This window comes from Phycodurus eques, chromosome 21 (genome assembly GCF_024500275.1).
Source record: "Phycodurus eques isolate BA_2022a chromosome 21, UOR_Pequ_1.1, whole genome shotgun sequence".
NCBI classification, from domain to species: domain Eukaryota; kingdom Metazoa; phylum Chordata; class Actinopteri; order Syngnathiformes; family Syngnathidae; genus Phycodurus; species Phycodurus eques.
Window position 1 is genome coordinate 2,215,480 of NC_084545.1, and position 19,283 is coordinate 2,234,762.

The 19,283-nt window shown below is 43.3% G+C and overlaps 1 protein-coding gene across 3 annotated transcripts in view; it reads left to right on the forward strand.

The window, feature by feature from the left end:
- LOC133396527 (cadherin-20-like) overlaps positions 1–19,283 on the forward strand; it is a 45,114-nt gene that overhangs the window by 14,081 nt on the left and 11,750 nt on the right. For 2 of the 3 annotated variants that reach the window (XM_061666488.1, XM_061666490.1), the window contains exons 1-2: positions 14,652–14,719; positions 15,340–15,440. The exons of the other annotated variant lie outside the window; for it this stretch is intronic. The gene's annotated coding sequence lies outside the window, so the exon portion shown is untranslated. Of the gene's footprint in view, positions 1–14,651; positions 14,720–15,339; positions 15,441–19,283 lie in introns of those variants that run through there. 3 annotated transcript variants of the gene reach the window in all.

The window sequence follows — 19,283 nt, forward strand, 5'->3', positions numbered from 1 at the left end:
GCATGTTTATTATTATAGCAGCGTACTTTGCCACCTCCATTACTGACTTTTTAATTCCGTCAACACGTGACAGCTTTTCTATTTACCACAACAGACAGTCGATCCTCCACTTAGCTCTTCATAGATCAATCCTCAGCCTATTTAGCTAATTGTTGGCACTTGTGAGCCGTGTGTAATTCATCCCAGGGGTGGGGTTCAGATGTGGGCTGATGGGTGTGGGGGCGCAATCTGTCAGTGGGTCGATGGCATCGGCGTGTGGAAGTCTGCATGCCTCAACGTGTGTTTATCACAACTCTGCAGCCAGGAAGAGGATGAGAATGAGGAGGATGAGGGTTATTCATCCTGTTGATGGATGGGACAGATGCTCTCACTGCGGTATTAGTGTTTTTATTATTACTTAGCTGGCGTTGTTATATTGCTTTTTCCACACCAACACAATAAAAGACTACAAACAGTGTGTCAATGCTTAAGGAATGAAAACAAGTTTTGACTACCTTCATGCAGAGTGGTTTGCGGATCCTGACATCTCGTTTTAAGGTCTAGAACAATTATTGAAGGTAGATTTGACGAGTTTGCATGAATACATTTGACTGCCTGCAAGGTTGTATGTTTGATATACTGTGTAATGTCGATTCCATATCACCCAGTCCTTGCGATCATATTTAGTCAAGAGAAGAGAGGTCTTGAATTTGATCCAAGTGGCCTTAAAAAGGTCTTTTAACTCCTTCACTGCCAGCCCTTTTCAAAGCACAGTTCTTCTCGCGTTTTCTGTTCTTTAGTAATCAGCAGTAGAACATGGGTGGGTAGGTTTCACCAAAAACACCAGTTTCTGGCCAAAAAGTGAATAAAACGAACTTTTCGTGAAAAGAAACATATCAAGCAGAACCGTGACTTTTATTTGTTGCTTTTGTGACACCTCGAATTATGAAGACGAGACTAAAAAAGGGCTTTTGTTGGCAAAATAAGAATTTATTCAGAGATACAACTAAAAGAAAAACACACCACGAGTGACGTTGACTCACCGCACGGCTCGAGTTGAACGTCGGTGGCTTCGTCATCTTTTCTGAGGATCGATCTATTACCACCTACTGCGACAAATACTACACACATATGATCATACTGTACATATGACACACATGCATTTCTCTCCCTCATAATCGACGTGACTATCCAAGATTCACCGGCTAATCTTTATTTTCCATTCAAAAGCTGTACTGATCTCAAATCCAAACTGATGCAACGCCGCCATCTCCAGGGATCTGTTCGTTATAACAGTGGTTTAAAAACCTGAATTTCACAGACAGTTTTCACTAGATTTCACTAGACCCTCTTCTACGGCTACCCTTTGAGAAACGTACTTGAATATATTCCTCGGTGATAGTAAATGGTAAGATTCCTGTTGACGAACGTAAACATCCACAGCATTGAATTAAGTCTTTAAAGTGGCTTTCTTAGCCCTGCACATACCTTGTAATTCATCACTGGGAATGGTTGACCATTGACACTGAATCACGTTGAGCACCGTGTAAATGTGTGCTTTCAAGACGTTCAAGCTTTGTGTCGACACTTACAGCCAAATGGTTGTGCGGGTAAATCCATAGAAAAGCTGACTTGGGCACTTGCAGATCGATTGTGGTGAAAAGTAGTTACAGCGAGGTGAACAAAAGCGCAACATCTTCGCACCTGAGAGGCGTACGCCGCAGCAACCATTTCTGGGTGCATACACAAACAAGCTAGGAGGCTTGGACAAATTTTAGTCATGAGTAGAAGACACGTTCAAGAAGCCTCACTGGCTGCCGAGTTATTCAGCTCACTCACCATTAAATGTAATTACATGTTAGCAGTGCTTGCTGCAGACTATTTTTCTATTCATCTGTTGCTTTTCACACTTTACATCAACTGTAAAGCCTGTGAGATGCTCACTGAGAAGTTTGGACTTCGAATGACTCATATTTCAACAATCAATTTGTTGATGAAGATCACCTCAAGACATTAAAACATGGCCAGAACCAGAGCCGGGGGTAGGGGCTTGGTGTCCGTGTCCGTTTCCGTGTCCCTAACGAGTTGTACAGTCCTGAAAGGAAGAATCGCTTCGCCACGGCTCTGAAACTGAAGCCGGATGCGGGGAAGGCAGTTATTTTGTACATGCTGTCTCTATTGAAGTCGACGTACAGCACTGAAGGCATTGGCACAGCATAGCTCAAATTACAGCTTGTGTCTCATATTGCAGCTGTCGGGCTTTGTATGTCAGTCTTTTAAATGATCCATTACATATGTTAATTTGGAGGCACACTGGCAGGCTATCAAGTGTATGTCAAAGCAACAGGTGGCGCTACAACCCCTCACTGGAAACTTGCTGTGGTCAAAATAGTCAACAATAAATAGATCTCTTGAAGAGCAGAACGTTCTTCACACAAGGCATCATTTGTGTTTCATTTTGAGAGATCAAATGTCACCTCCATACTCCACCCAGAAGGAGTGATAAATGTCGCAACTGAGCATCACCCAGCTGTCTAGTATACGTGGTTCAAATTTGAAGGCAATCGGACAAAATCTCTAGGACTAGTCTTAAAGGATTCCTGGAAATTCAAACCAACATGGCAGACTTCCTGTGTCTTTTTAGATATGGCTTCTTGATACTTTTATGTGAGTCTCCTCATGATTGACCAAATTTCATGTTGGTAATTGAAACTGGCTATGGGGCTGAATTTTAAGTGTTTTGAAATTGCCAAATTGACCCGAAAATGTCCCTTTCAGACCAAAATCGCAGACGTCCTGTGTCTTTTCAGGCATATGTTCTTGAGACTTTTTTGTGGGTCTACTCATGATAGAAGCACTTCCTAAATTTCATGTTGCTAATTGCAACTGGCCACAGGGGCTGAATTTTTGAAGCAACCTTCAAATGCTGATTTATTTGGACTAATCACCGCATGCTTGAACTCTAAAAGGTTTTTCGTAAATTGTCTGTCCTCATATGTTCAAGATGGGTTTTCATTATAGTTTGCAAAGTTGTGACTCAGTGAGTTTTAATGTATAACCGTGAAATGATTTAGCTTTTAATTTGAAGAGCTACTTCCTAGGTCGCGCTGCCTCAGTCGAGGTCACAGCAGTCGATGATTTGAGCGAAATGATAACGATGATGACGATGAAAATGATAGGCCGCATCAGGAGTAGTCCTCTTCTTGTGATGAAAGAATGAAAAGGTAGCGTAACATTTATCCCCACAGACAAGGGGAAAACGCAGCAATACGGATAATTACGTTTCTACCTTTCTCCGCCAGTCGCATGCATTGTCGTAATTAATTTCATTATTTCCGGCACTGGGTGTTGAGAGCAGATTAGTTCTGTCAGAGTCGTGGGGATAAACACGGCGTAATTGCTTATTGCTCTCAGAGGCCGCCGCAGATTATAGCCAAGCTAATGAATGAGAAAATATCCAATCACCTCCAACACCGCGTAGCCTCCACCCGCCGCTTTGTTTGCTTGCCTTTTGTTCCGCTTCACAGGAAGTTTGACTTCTGACGGAAAAACTCTTTAAAGCGACGCCCCGTTGACCAAGAAGCCAAACTCGGGAGAGACGGACAAAAGTATCGGGACACCGTTATCGTATCGTTTCCGCCTGCTTCCACTCTTCTGGGAATTCTGATGTTGGACCATCGCCACTCCGGTCTTGGATCGTTGGACAAACTCTAAAAGGAGATTTATTTTTATTTTTTTACACAGCAAATAACCTGTAGTTCTATTTATAATGCATATCTATTTACTCGTGGCAGCACGGTGCAATTTCCTGCCTCACATTTCTGGGGCTCGGATCTCGGCTGCAGCTTTCCTGTGTGGAGTTTGCATGTTCTCCCCGTGCTTGCGTGGGTTTTCTCCGAGTACTCTGGCGTTTTACCGCATTCCAAAAACACGCATGTTAGCTTTATTGAAGATGCTACGATGTCCAAAACCTTCTTCTCTTGCCTTGTCAACAAGTGTAGAAAGTAGGTAGTACAATGCAGGCAAATGACACGGGCCATGTCAAATGTAAATTTTAGTATATGATGGAGGCATATACTACAAAAACGGACTGCAGTTTGGACCCCGCTGCTCTAAATGTTCCATGGGTGTGAACGTGAGTTTTTCTCTATATGTGCCCTGTCATTGGCTGGCAACCAGTTCAGGCTGTGGCCCACCTGTCTTGGCAGAAGTCAACTGGGATAAACTCCAGCTCACAAGGACAAACGCTGTAGAAAATGGATGAATCTATCTTCTTGTGTACAAGCAAGTTTGTTAAAAGCGTTATCAAGTAAGCATTGCAGTCTTGTTCCTGCCAAAGGCGTGTCTGGCACATAAGCTTCATCCACTCTCAGATCCAATCCACGTTCTCACTTTCCCGCCGTCAAGCAGCGTCAACACGGGACGGCGTGCAGCCGAGCAGAAATTCCCTCTGATGGAGCAGAGGAGCTCAGCGGGGAACGCTAACGCTAAAGCTAATCGGGTCAGACAGCTGCGTATTAGCCGCGCATCGTGTGCTCTGACGCACCGTGTGGTTTGCGTACCTGGACCTGCAAGCATGGAAGGGTTCAGGAGTGGAGAGCTTCCCAAATACACCCCAGGCCTTGTCTTTGTAACTTTTTGTAAGCTCCAACAGCTCGTAGCTCGTAGAAGGGGTGCTCAGTTTACGACAGAATTAGCTTCCTATAACATAATCCCAATTTGTACGCGAGTCAGAATGTGCTGTTGTCTACTATTAGTTTATCACTAATGTCGTTTTTTGACTTTTTTTTTCTTTTTTTTTCTTACTTTTGGTGGAGTCTATCCCAATTGACTTTCTGCGAGAGAAGTGGGGAACAGCCCGGACTGCTCGCCAGCCAATATGACAGAAACCGAGGACCCCCTGTCGTTGGGGGAGGAGAGGCTGTCTGTACACCCAAATCATGTCATCTGAACAAGACGCATGGCTACGAGCTAATGTTGCTCTGCATGCTATTGCTGTAATATGCTTCAATTCATTCAATACTGGCAAGCTCTCACGAATCTTTCTGTCTTCAAAGCACTGCAGCCGGCACCCTAAATTTAGATATCTGTCCCGCCTTTCCGATTTCTGCACACCCTCCACCTAAAAATGAATAAATAAATAAATAAAGGAGCGGATGTCAGCTCCCTGATCGTATAGGTGTCACATTACGCTACTGTGCGCTGGTGAGATGAGACGCGAGTGTAATTCTCCCCAAGGTAACCCCAAGTCGCAGCCCCAGAAGTGTCACATCCTCACAGTCTGCTTGGAGATCAGTCGGAGGGTCAATGACGACTTTTGGCCTGATTTTCTTACGCTTTTGTCAGGAGGACAATTGGTGTCAGATGAATAAGTCCTACTTTAACTTGATCGGTGAGTCTTCACGTCCGAGGTGTCATATTAGTGTGAAGAAAGGTTCAATGGAGCTGGTAGGACTGGGCAAGATGGACTTAAAAGAAAACAGCAGGATTTTTTTCTGATTATAATTGATTTTTTTTCTCCTTCCCTTAAAGAACACACAAATGACATTCAAATTGAGATATTGTTATGCCACCATTTTTCTGGGCTTTGCTTTTTCTTTTTTTTCCCCTTGATACTGTCTCCTAATGCCTTTAAACTCTGGTTTTTCCCCCCCACCAAATTTTCTTTTAATCTACAACCATTTCATAAAATGAACCTTCGAACTATAGTCTGGAGACCAACAGTAAGGCCGTACATCCTCTAGCTCTCACACGCTCTTTTCTCATGACCAGGTGAGGCAAGGCAACCTCAGCAAAATTCTGGCAAGGAATCACTGGGCACCACGAATTTGGCAATGTTCAACACGACTGGATGTGTGATTGCCTTTCACTTTCATTTCCTCGTTCATTCAATGTCAAACTGATCAACACTCGTATTGTCTGTTTCTTGGCATTTTTGAAAAATAGTCACTATTAGGGTCTGAAAAGTGTTAAATATTGCGATCAAATTGCTAAGATGGCAAAACTGCCTGTGCTTTTGTAAACTAGCTCATCTCTGTTCATAGCCTTGCTGTTAGTGCACACATGGATGCTTTTTGGACTTCGAAAACCACCAAAAATAAAACAATAAAAAATTGAAAGAAAAAAAAAAATCTAAACTGTCCAGCCTTGGGATGTAGCCTAAAAGTAATTTCCTGCTGCCGTGGATCAGTCAGCATGCAGGACTGAGGTCAAAAGACCTTCACGCATCCTTCCTGTGACACAACATTCAGGGTCAGTATCCAGTCAGAGAACCTCTGACCGTCCAGCTCGTGTTTTTGTATAAATAAAGGCTTTGTTAAGGTGGAACTCTTTGGAGTGACATGTTCTCCTCTACACATATTGTTTAAACACCTGGAATGTTTGGGTCTTGATGACACCTGAGTCTATCTGAACGTGGGACCACAACCCCCCTCTAGATCTTTACCCTTACATAGTGTTTGGGTCAAATCGGGCCCATTTTGATATTTGACAGTCATAAAATTACCTAACATGTCATACTTTCACCTGGAATTTGATGACTTTCCTGACGTGACCCAAAATACACAAAAATGAAACCACAGTATCTGAAAATGGCATTCTTTTGTACAGGTGCTACTAAGTTTGTGTACACTGCGGCAGTTCCAGGTCAAATTTGATCCGTGTCTAATAAAATAGATTTTAGATTTGCCAGTATGTGTTAAGTCAAGGTAAATGGTGGCAATGTTGAAACTTTACATGCGATGAATGTTTGTATTTTTTATGTGATAATGGTAGCGGAGGGAGCTTGAAACAGTCCCAAGAACTGTTTGTGTTTCACCACATTTGCGCAAGTTTCTGCAGAAAAAGAATCATGGAGGGATCTTGAAACTGAGAGTCAAACAATATAAGAATACCACACATACTAAATAGAGGTAACAGAAGTCATACAAAGGTCAAAGGATGCTCTGACACAGGCACGGCTGAACCTGTAATGTAGTAAATGAAACGACACTTTCCCTTCTCTTTGAAAAACTTAAGATTAATCATCCATGTTTGTATTAACGCCAGACAGGATATTAATACATATTGACAAGATCGGTAGTTCATAATTTGATATTGATAATTATGATGAGGATATTGTTGGCCTGGGTCAAAATTTACCCGGAACACACTGCGTTTGCATGGAAGTTTAAAAAATCTTTAAAGGAAGTAGTCTGATAAGGTTTCTTTGAAGCTGGCGGGGGAGGGGGGGGGGGGGGGGGTTGTAGACAGGCAACCGGTGTCATTGTTCCATGCCCGTGGAACATTTTCCTCCTGTGATCACTGGCTCAGGACGAGCCCAAACACACACAAAGCAACACAGGAGGCATTAATCTGCTGTGTTTCAGGTTAGACACCACTGCCTGTGGGTAGACCCCTTCTCCACGACCAACCCCTGAGCCCCCTGCCTGCATGCCAAGCGTTTAATGAAGCGCACGCGCTGGCTTCTAATTGTTATTCTATTGACTCTGCCGAGTGACTGGGGCCGACCTGCTGATGCGTGCGCGAGCGACCGCAACGTGAACCAGATAGTGAGTCCATTCAAGGGTGGATGTTTCATTCCATTCCCTGGGGGAGGGCACGTAAGAGGAATGTAGATAGTACACAATACAACATCTGTTTATTTATTTACCTAATGGATTGCTGCTGTGGCATGTTCCAAATATTTAACATGCTAAAATTGAGTGCCAGACGTACTCACGTCGAGTCCTGTGTCCGCTGCATCGTCCAATTTTGGCTTCTGGGGTGCGCAAGCAGCAGTCCCTGTAGGAATCACATTTTCCGACAAATGAATCGCATGTTCAGCCTCAACATGCCCGAAAACGCACCAGTTTTGGCAAACATCTGTTCAGTATCTTTATGAAAATATGTCTTTTAGGGATCCCCAAAACTCACTCGGTAGCGCCCATTGGAAAGTTGGAAAAAATGTGCCCCCGACATCAGTTTTACCAATCAATATGAAATTGGGTGGACCCGTCGATCATAACAGGGCGCACAAAAAAGTCTCAAGGACCCATGTCTGAAATTGAACAGGAAGTCTGCCATTTTGCTTTGAAGCAGACATTTGGGATGAATTTCAGGGTTCGTACTTTGATGAACTCCTACTATGGCATTTGCCCAAATGATCTCCAATAGGAAGCAGGAATCCTACGCAGATGTGCGGTGATAAATTTCAAAGCACATTTGCCTACGTCATATAATTTGGGCAGAGCATGGCATCAAAGTTGGATTTCGGGAATTCGTCATAAGAAGCAGCTCGTAGCTTTAATTCTTCTTACGATTTTTTTATTTGGCCTCTTCATTCCTAAGTATAAAAAAGCAGTTGAGTTAACTTCATTTACACTCTCTGGATTAACATGCGCTTCATGAGTGATAGTCTCGAAAAGACAATAATCCGCGAGAGTTTGAATGACATCTTCATGGTGGGGGGGGGGGAGTAATCCTGCCCCCCTCCCTCCCACCCAACCTCGCTTATGTTTGCTGTCAGAATGAGTGAAGGCACTCATGTGTTGAGTTGCAGGTTAATAAATATTGAAGCCGCATCCATAATGGCGATGCTCGCTGTGTTTGCCTTGCGTCAGTCAGAACACGTAGTGAGCCAGCGACTTCAAAAGTCACTTTGCTCACTCAGATGTGGCGGCGCAAGCAGGGTCAGGAGAACGGAGAAAAGGGATGGCGGGGGACGACGATGAAGGGGGGAGGGTGAAATATCAAAGGGATCCGCGGTCGCGCCGCTCCGAGGCCCCGCATCTCCTCGGTTCCCGTCAGCTCATCAAACCCGGGTCACCGTCGGAATACCGCATCAAAAGGCTCGAGGAGTCTTTTATCCCCAACGCCCCCACTCCGATTCCCGCGCCCGTCTTAGTCGAACATGGAAGTTTAACGTGGCGGAGTGAAAGTCAATAACCCGCCACACACACACACACGATGAAAAGGTCACACGGAGAAGGATCCTGAAAGAAACAGCTTGTCTGGGGCCAAGCCGCCCAGCAGGAAGTCACATGATGCTGCTTAATGTCAAGGTTCACTCTCCCAACCTTGTGCCAACTGCGATGTCTCACAATTAAAACTTCTATCCACCAATTACAGAAAAGGTTGCCGCTTTGGCCCAGTGGTGCGTCTCTCGCCAGAACAACAACAACAACAAGGACGTTTTCCATGTTTGAATTCCAATTTTCCAAAATCAGCAGAGGTGGCACAAAGTACTCACACTCCATACTGAAGTAGAAGTACAGATAGGGGTAGGGAGTAAAAGTAAAAAGTGGTCAGAAAAGTAAATACTCAAGTACGGCTACCTAAAGAAATTGACTTAAGTACAATAACGAAGTACTTTTACTTGCTTACTTCCAACAAGCAATACTAATGCGACTCAGACATGAGAAGGTTTGAGGGCGCCCCCCAAAGACGCAGAGGAGCTCTTTGTACAGCTCCGTGACGTTTTTAATGTGGAGCAGCAGGGCCGAGAGCTGAGCCTCTTATCTGAGATGACACGGAGGCTTTACTTCCTCTCCAGCGTAACCTTCTTTCATGCTCCCTCCTCATGGCGACGGTGATACGAGCCGAGAGCTACATGGGCTCGCTAAGTGAGGGCAGGTAGTTCGCTTCCATCCCAAAGTGTTTCTATTATTTGGAACTGCCCGCCCGACGCACAAAATAAGGATTCAAATTCGGAACTTGAGTCGTCGTGTTCCGAGGAAGAATATTGCGACCTGTGAGTCACAGCGCTAAATGGATGTTTGCTCTGATAGAGAGTTCAACAAATAAGATGATTATTATTTATATATATATAAAATATATATATATATATATCTGATTATTTTCGCATCTGTGTGTCCGTAATGCCAACATTTCTCTCGGCTTTTGTGCAAAAAATTCCAATGTCAGCCCTGTGTAATACCTTGAATACATTAGCACCTTATACACACTTGCTTATTCCAGATAATATTTAAATTAAACATCACCAGCACTTAAGGACAATGCACGCTTGTTTGCAGTCATGCTTCACTGGCTCGTCTTATTGCATATTCATGTTTTAGGCAATTTAATGTGCATTCATTTAGCCAAGCTTGATCTGACGGTTTGTTCCTTAGTCAGCAAAACCGTTACACCTGCCCCAGGATCAAAAGCAGTACAGTCGCATGCCAACATACGGACGGACAAATGAGAGCCAAGTAACTAAGTTAGTCAGTCAGCTAGTAAATTTACATTTCACATTTCATTTACACTACACTGCAGGCCTCACAAAGTGCTTCACATGGCTATAATTGAAAAAATTCACAAGCATCATACAGCTAAAACAAGAAAAAAAACCATTGTTTTACTGGAATGCCTGCCTAAACAAATGTGTTTTTAACTGCGTTTTAAAAGAAGAGGCATCTCTTAGTACAAATGCAAGCGCATTCCACAATTTGGGAGCAACGGACTGCAAGGCTTTTTGATCGCGTTTGAGGCACAGTAAATAAAATCAGCAGACCGCAGTGGCCTAACAGGACAATGAGATACACCAAGTATGAAAAAGCCTGACCACTGAGGGCTCTGTAATGTGGGACTGGATCCTTAAATGAAAAGACAAAACTGGCCTAATTGGAGACCGGTGAATCGAGAACTCCAACAGTCAAGAGACGAAAGTACGAATGTTCATTTCTGGTTTTGAAATATTTTATACTTTTATAATATAAAAAAAGCAGGAACAGGTTACAGTTGTAATGTGGTTACAGTTTGAATGTGGTTATCCAAAAGCATGCCCTGATCATATACAACCGCCTCCCCCCTCAAAAAAAAAAAAAAAAACGCAAAAAAAGCCTTTGTCTCGCGCTAAAAGCACGGCAGTAGACACGCACATGCCGCCACATCCCAGAGAGTCGCTCTTGTCATCTTGCACCTTTTTGTTCATCAAATGCACCAACCAAAGTGCTCCCTGCTCACTAACCACATCCCCCGTGAGCTCATTAGTCAAGCATGGTAGTGGGGGCTTGCCTCACTTGCTTGAAAAAGATAAAGTTGTCTTCTTTTGTGCTGTACTTTTAACGCTTTTGAACAAGGAGAGCTTCAGACGTTTCCTTTTTCCCCAAAGTTTGCAGAGTCCTGTTTTTGCAGACTTCATGGCCTGCGCTGACACGATGTTTAAAGAAGTTTACATTTAATAGGTGTCTTAAGAACATGTCTGTCTCACATTTCACACTGGATAAGTACATTTGTGAGTAAATTGAGACAATGTCAACATAATTTCTGTATATATGCTTTTTGTGACATTTTTGTTGGCGGTTCCGTGAGATCTTTCTCAAGTAAAATGTGCCATGGCTCAATAATGGTCGGGAAAAACTGCTCCAGAGACCCAACTATTTGCATACAGACATTTAAAAGTCCAGTTTCCACTATATGTCCCCTTTACTTGTAACAAGCATAAAACGAGCTTTCATGAGGGACCCGAGGAGACCGCAGATTTCCGGCGAGGTGACCTGACATTTAAGAAAGCTTTAAGTGGAGGCGGAGAGGACGGCACGCGTGAAAGCACCGTGTCCGTTCAACATCTCGCATATTAGCCCAAAACCAAAGTCCACAAGCTTGCGCGACGTCACTGAATCCAATCTATTTGTACGGCGGATCTGCGCTTTTGTGCGGCGGACCCTCTGGGACTTGTTTTCCAGATGTACCCCCGCTAGTTGCTCCCTCCACCAAAAACAGACTTTCAAAGCTGCTCCATAAGCCTTTTAGCTTCAATTTGTTCTGCCAATTATTATCCCGGCTCTGCCACTGCGATGGAAGCTGCTGCTGGGGGGGCCCCTTTCTGCCTTTTCTTCCGTAGGAAGGGAGGCCTGTTCGGGCACCCGTTGACAGATTGACTTGGGTACTGAGCACAGACAAAGATGGCGGGGGAGGGAGAGGGATGACGGGGGTGTTGAAGAAAGACCTCCAGCACCAGCAAAAAGATGTGTTGAACCAGGAAGGAACGTATTGAAGTTAACATTTTCCACCATCTGTCTCCGCTGCCTGTTTTCAAAAAATGTGTCAGGAGTTAATTCAATGTAGCTTAATTTTTTAATGGGTGAGGAACCTTTTAACAAAATGTAATTTTAATGTACATTTTCAATTGATTAGAAAAAAAAATCAGTCAGTAGCTCAATCAATGTAAATTACATTTTTCTTTAAATGGGTCAGGACCTTTAAATTCAAAGAAATTGTCAGAGTTTGCAGGTTTGCGTGGTGGAGTTGGTGGCAGAAGGCGGTCGACCCAAGTGCAGGGAAGCAGGGAGGCAAGGCGGGGAGTTCAGGAGTCTCAAAAAAGTATTTATTTCTAAAAACAAAACAAAAAATCTAAATACTACATTAACAAGGTGACGGAAAATCAAGAATCAAAGTAACAAAGAAACACAAATGAACAAAACCCTCACCACTGCAGAATACACGACAGGTATACACGACACGTAACAGCAACAGCAACAAACAGACATAGAATGAAAGAAACTAGGGAACTAAATACAAGCTAACTGACGAGACGACGAGGCACACCTGGACAAGACACGGGTGGCTGGGGGGAGCTGATTGGTAGACACAAGGATCAGGGCTAACGAGAACAGGTGGAAACGGAAACCTAACGAGCAAGACAGGACATGAACATGGGACACAGGAAAAACGAGACAAAACATGAAACAAAACTCAAGAAAACAGATCATGACACAAATTAGTTTTTGTAATGGGCTGGGTTAGGTTAAATTACTTTTTTTTAAACTTTTTTGCAATGACCTTGCATGGGTTGGGAGCTAATTAAATCTGATGTCATTGTTTTCAGTTTGTTAAATTTGAGAAGATAGCTGGGATAGGCTCGAGCAGCCGGCGACCCGCGTGAGGATCAGCGGTAAGGAAGATGGATGGATGGACATTTTTCGGGCCCTTTTCTGATGGAAATGCATAAATATGTGTACCATACTAAAATTGTCCTGGCAGGGGAGGGAGGGAGTGGGGGTGCCATGTAAAACCAGGAAGAAACATTAAAGTTAAGTTTTCACCATTTGCCTCCACGGTCTTCAGTGTGTTTTTAGAGAAGGGGGGCAGGGGAGCTCCTTAGAAAGTGGAACTTTCCATCCCTTTAGTAAATCCAATATTTAAACACTTGCGAGTGTGTAATGAAAAGCAAGAAGGCGTGCACACAGCCGCCTGCTCCTCGCTAATATATTCTCATTTCACTTTCAACATGCTCCATCGCCTCTCCGATATGATTCTCCCCGGGAGGAACGCAGCGTCGCCTGTTCTCTCTTGGCACCGTTCATTCCGTGATTGCCACTGCAAGACCCCCTCGCCTTCTCCCCAAACACGGATCACATCTCCGTGACTGCCACCCAATCTTCCCCCCGCCGCCGTTTGTGTGCGCCCGCTGCTGCCTCATTTTTCAGCATCTTTCTGCCAATTTGGGAAACTAATTGCTGCTCCTCTGACTGGCCATGTATGGAATAGCATGGGAAGCTTCATCTTTTATGCTTATGAATCCCTCAGCAGGCTTCATTAATGCCAGCCACACACCTAGCGATGCCACGCAACGCCACTGAGCAATTCGGCGTATCGGTTTTGCATATAGTTTGGTTGCAATTCCACCTCTAATCGTAGGTCAATGGCATCGTAGCAGCGCAGACGTTACGGCCAATCAAAATTCTAGGTTCCATCATATGATCTTTCTCAATAAAACTAAGCGAGATCCAGGCCATCACCGTATTCGCAGTTCGATAATTGGCAAATTCAACGATTCTTTTTTTTTTTCAGGGAAACCTATCTTCACCTATTTTTGGAAAAACGCTAAACTCTTAATGCATTGTAATTGGTGTGAATCGTCAATCCTAATTGGGAGGGACGGGTGAGTACCGATACCTGGTATCAGTATCGGGCAGATGCCATCGGGTTCTCGTGAAGCCTGCCGATACCAGCCACCAATACTTTAGGCAAAAAAAATCTGACATCGAGTAAGTCCTCCTCGCCAGTAGTTGGTAGGTAGGTACACATGAAATGACAATAAAATCCATGATTTATCACTAATAAATGATTCAGAGAAAAGGGAACTAAGGATCAACAGGTGCATGTTTCTGTGGGAACCTGTGCCTGTGTGGTGGTAATACAGACAGTTCTCCTGACTTTTTCAAGTCACCCCTGTGACCCACTGTCCCATAAAAATACTAAAAATATTTACTGTTTCAAGATTCCCCCGTGAACCTTCAAAGACCAACAGCTACACGTTTCTATGGGGACTTGACAAATGTGGTGGGAACACAGACAGTTCTTGGGACTGTTTTGTTTTCAGTACAGTAACAAAACCAACTGGTCACACAATTCGATATGACCGGGTAGTTTTTCCCCCACTACTCACATCCTGGCCTGATTTCATCATCCTGCCGTCAATTACAACCAACCCTCCCTGCCTCCTCCACCTCCTCAGTCCACTCCTCCCTCCGAGCTCTGTGGATGGCTGCGTCAGCAGGGTTGGCCAGGGGGAGGCCGTCCCGCCGATTGTAAGGACCGGGACAATTGGAGCTCGGCTGCGATTGGCTCCCCAGATAAGAAGCAACGCCAGCTTCCATGTGCTACGAGAGAGTGTGCAGACAGAGGAGGCAAACACTCCAAGAGGAGCAACCTTGCCAAACAGGCGCGTGAGTGATGACTCAAGGTGACTTTGCCTGGACGGGAGATAAGATACGAGATAAAGGACGAGGAGGCAGAGGAGTCATAGCGTGAGGAGGTAAGACGAGAACGTTTGCGCTGCGATGCCGCACACGAAAAACGATGCTGAGGGCTTACTTTTCTGCATTTGCATTTCAAAAGTTGTGCAGATTGCCAAAATCAGTACAAATACTTTGTTCCTCTACTTAAGTCAATCTCCATAAAGACTGGAAGAGTCACAGAAAGAAATAGGAAAAATGTGCAGAAATTCTTTTTTACTTTTGTACTTGAGTACACTTCAGTGTAACGTATGTACTTTTTAAAATTGAGTACAGCAGTCGAATCAGTACTTCTACGACTTTTCGTACACAAGTATGTGAGCACAGACTGAGTACTTTTGCCACCTCTAGCCAAGATAACGGACCTGTAGTCGTCATTGTATTGGGTTACCAATATACCAAGTGGAAGTGTACCTCTAGCCAAGTTTCCACTATATGGTCCACTCCACTTGATTCCGCCACTTTTTATGCTGTACAACGATGGTGTGACGTGTAACTTGTTAACAAATACATGAAAGAGCAAACATGACATGCTACGAGGCTAACGGCTTTCATTAAACGTACATCAACTATGTTACTTACATGTGTCTTAATCCAGTAAGTTTTCTTAAATCACCATTTTGGGTTTTTTGTATCACAGAAGTGACAATTCAGTGGACAGAAGTTGGTTTCGAGCCACCCAAGACTGGACAAAACTGGACTGCAACTTGGATACCAACTAAAAGCGAAAAGTAGAACTAGGTACATGGATTGGGACATTAAAGTTTTTTCTTATGTATTTAAAAACAATAAAAACGGGCAATAATCTTTTATTTACAAAAATGTGTAGGGAGATTTTTATTTAATTCTATTTCATGTAATTTAATTTGTCCATGTATTTTTAAAAGACATTTAAATGTATTTTAAATGCATCAGCACCTCTTAATTTAATCAAAATATATTTTTCCAATTTTAAAAAATATGTTGAGAGCTTTTAAGTTAAATCAGTTGAATAAGATTGTATTTAATTTTTAAATTAATTCATACAAATAGGTCTGTACTTTAGAATTTAATTCAATTTAATGTAATTTTAATAACTTTTTCAATGTATTTCAAAATATTTGCCGGGAACTTTTACTTTAATTCAATGTAATTGAATTATATTCAGTTTTATTAATTTGTTTTACTTCTTAATTTAATCCAAAAACTTTTTTTTCCAATTAAAAATGTGTCGATAGCTGTTAAATCTAATCAATTTAGAAGAATTTTTGTACATTTGTTTTTATTATATTTTTTTAAAAATGGGTCTGTACTTTAATTTCCAAATAATAAACTAATGGTTTTGGAACTTTTCCAATAGAAATGCAGACAAATGTGTACTGTGGCGAACTTGTCTTCTTCATGTCAAGAAGCACGGCGTCTTCCATTTTTGTTTGACTTTCTTTTCTTCTTTGTGGAACTGATTGGAAACTTACATTGTGTCGCTATGCTATGATGTCAATGAGGAATTTCACTTCCAAACCTTCAAGTGGACTGGACCACTTGGTGGAAACATGACTCTTGACTTAAAAAGTATGTCTGGCTCATTGCGTTGTTGTATGGTGGAGGGGAACACGTTGGTGGAACTTCTCTGCTGAGTTGCGATGCCAAACGCGTTTCTTATTCCGAGCACGTCCAAACTCCCGTTGGCATTCAGACCTCAAAGCTCAACCTGAGCCAAGGGTTTACTTTCTTATGATGACTTTTTTTTTTTAAGACTGAGATCTTTGGTTGAGCTCTGAAGTCTTTTTTTTTTCAGAAGCGTTTGCATATCAACTGACGGCACCCGTTGACTCTCGGTGAGCTCGTCCGACTTAATTTGAAATGGATGCGTGGCTTAATTTGACTGACGCTGATTGCAAAGTCTCCCGGTTGATGTTTATGCCTGATGACATCATCCCCTCGCCACCGCCGCCACCGCCCGGGACCGCCGCCAGTTTGTGTGATTTAATTTCCTCGTAAATGACAAGACTCCTTTTACGGCATTCTGCTGAGCGCTAAGTGAACCCGCAGGGCTTTGCGCAAGAAGCCACAGCCCTCCAGGCTTTGTGCGGATGCTGAAAACAAAGTGTACCCCTTTCGAATACGACATGTCAGCCAAAGTATTGGGACACTCTGCGCCAACATAATACCAATACAAAATATGCATGTGAGGTGCATGTATTGTTTTTGTCCACTTGGGGTCGCCATCATCACATTCTTCACTGTAGTATGACTTTGGTGACTTTGAATGTGTGTGGCTGAGGGTTAGGTTAGGCTAGGCTATATTAAATTAGTTAATGATGTTTACTTGTTGTGTAACTTCAGCCAGCAGTTAAAAAGTGTAAGTGATAATTAATAGTTAGGTTGAGGTGTCACTCTAGCTTAAAGTCACATACGCTCTCAAGAAGCCTCGCTGGGATCCGGCGTGTAAAATTGATTGTGCTTAAACAAATTGGCCGTGACCCTTCAACTATCTAGAGGGGGACGGGACCCTTTTTCACGGGTACTCCCACTTTTAAAGGTCTGTTTTCACGGCGTGGGGGGTTTCCTTTTGCATTTGAGCTGAGCGTGTAGCACAGACACGACTACTGTGAAATTAACACTTGATTGCGCTTCACATTTCCAAATTGTACGTTTGTGCCACGCACTGAGATGACTTTAGTGATCTCATCCAATTTCATGGACAATCACATTGAGGAGAGCGCAGACCTCCACCAAGGCCCAACAATCTTCCAGCATCATCATAGATATATTGTTGGAAAGCATGGATCTCTGAATGCTGTCTTTATAGAAAAAAGGAACAATGTTTAAATGTAAACGAAATTCAAGTAAATGAACAAATAAATACATTTCAATACAAGTTTTTTTTAAAATGCAAACCTTTGACTGGATATGGATTTCCTATTGAAGAGGAAATTAGGAAACAAAATAATAATTCCCAAATAATGCTGTGTTTGCAAATGTAGTGCATAATTTAAAAAAAAATGTAGATCCACACTTGTATTCAGATTTGCACCAAAAGGCTCTTTCTTTTTGGGTTTGAAATTAAGCACCAAATGAAATAAATAAATACATAAATATTAATTGGAGACTCTAAATTGCCCATAGGTGTGACTGTGAGTGCGAATGTTTGTTTGTTTGTATGTGCCCTGCGATTGGCTGGCAACCAGTTCAGGGTGTACCCCGCCTCCTGCCCGACGACAGCTGGGATAGGCTCCGGCACGCCCGCGACCCTAGTGAGGAGAAGCGGCTCAGAAAATGGATGGATGGATGAAATAAATAAATAAATAAATAAATAGCGCAACCATGCCATGTTTGCAAATGTAACAAATGGCTCCTCCTTGTTGGCGTTATAACAAAATCTACCCTCTCCTTGGCTACAGAATTCTTCATTTTCCATAAAACCAAAACACCCAAGAAGTGTGTAAAAAAGAGATTTAGTTGGTGTGACAGCTTTGTGGTGGCACATATTGATGATGTCGTAGATAGTCTATATAAACCGGTAGCATTATGTGCTGATGATGAAGTGTGTTGTTGCTGGTGCATTTAATGGAGCAGCAGGTGGAGTGGCGCTGAGGCTGTGCTCCATCATTCGCTCGCACCAGATGCTCGCGCTCTCCCTGCATCTCCTTCTGCTTCATTTGCCTTTTTACGATGTCAAACACAACTGCTATTTTTTTATTTGTTTGCTTTGCATTTGAGAGCTGACGTCGCGTGCGTATCGGAATGCAGTGGGAAAAATTAAGCTCCATCAGATGATGCCCCCCTGGCCCCTCATCCCCCTCCTCCTCTTCATCCCATGGCAGCTGCTCACTCTTAAACAAGTGGCCAGCAAGTTTAAAGCAGCGTGCGTCGCCTCAAAACGCTGCAAAACGGCTGTGACCTCGGAAGGGCGGAGTGGGAGCAAATTTGGCTTCATTGTGGTGAGCGGAGAGGTTAAATGTCAGCCGTCCTGCGCGCCGCACGCACACAAAGATGTCATGCTGCCCCCCACGCCCCCCCAAGGGCCGGGACAATGATGGAGCGAGCTGGCAGATTGAGAAAGTCTGCAGACAGCGGCACAAAAGCTCTTGCGCTCACAAAAGCATCATGGAGTCCGACAGTCTATTCTCCTTACAAAAGCCTCGTGGAGTCCCAGCAGTCAAGAAGAAAACTTCTCGGCGCCTCCCACGTCGCTGCCTTTTTGGCACTTAACACCTTCTGAACAGATGCGCTTGTCCAAACCACGCAGGTGGCAAGCACTGCGTGACGTGAAGTGTGGGGCTTGAGTTACGTGACGTGACTCAACTCAGCTTTACAGCGATCCATTTTTAACAAAACAGGCTTACTTAAATGTATATAACTTTACTATTTTCACCTGTTATTGTCTAATAAATAGCCAGACTTTCAATCTTGAGTGAGGGAAGAGGTGGAGTTTGACAAGACTTGCTCAAGAGAGTTAATAGATTTGGTTTCAAGCTTATTTTTGAATACTTTAAATTGGTTGATAAATGTGTAAAAACGACAGATGATGAGGGGACAGACCATTTTGGACAGACGAGGTTTCTGCCCAACAGCAACAACATACAGTATACTGGGAATAAA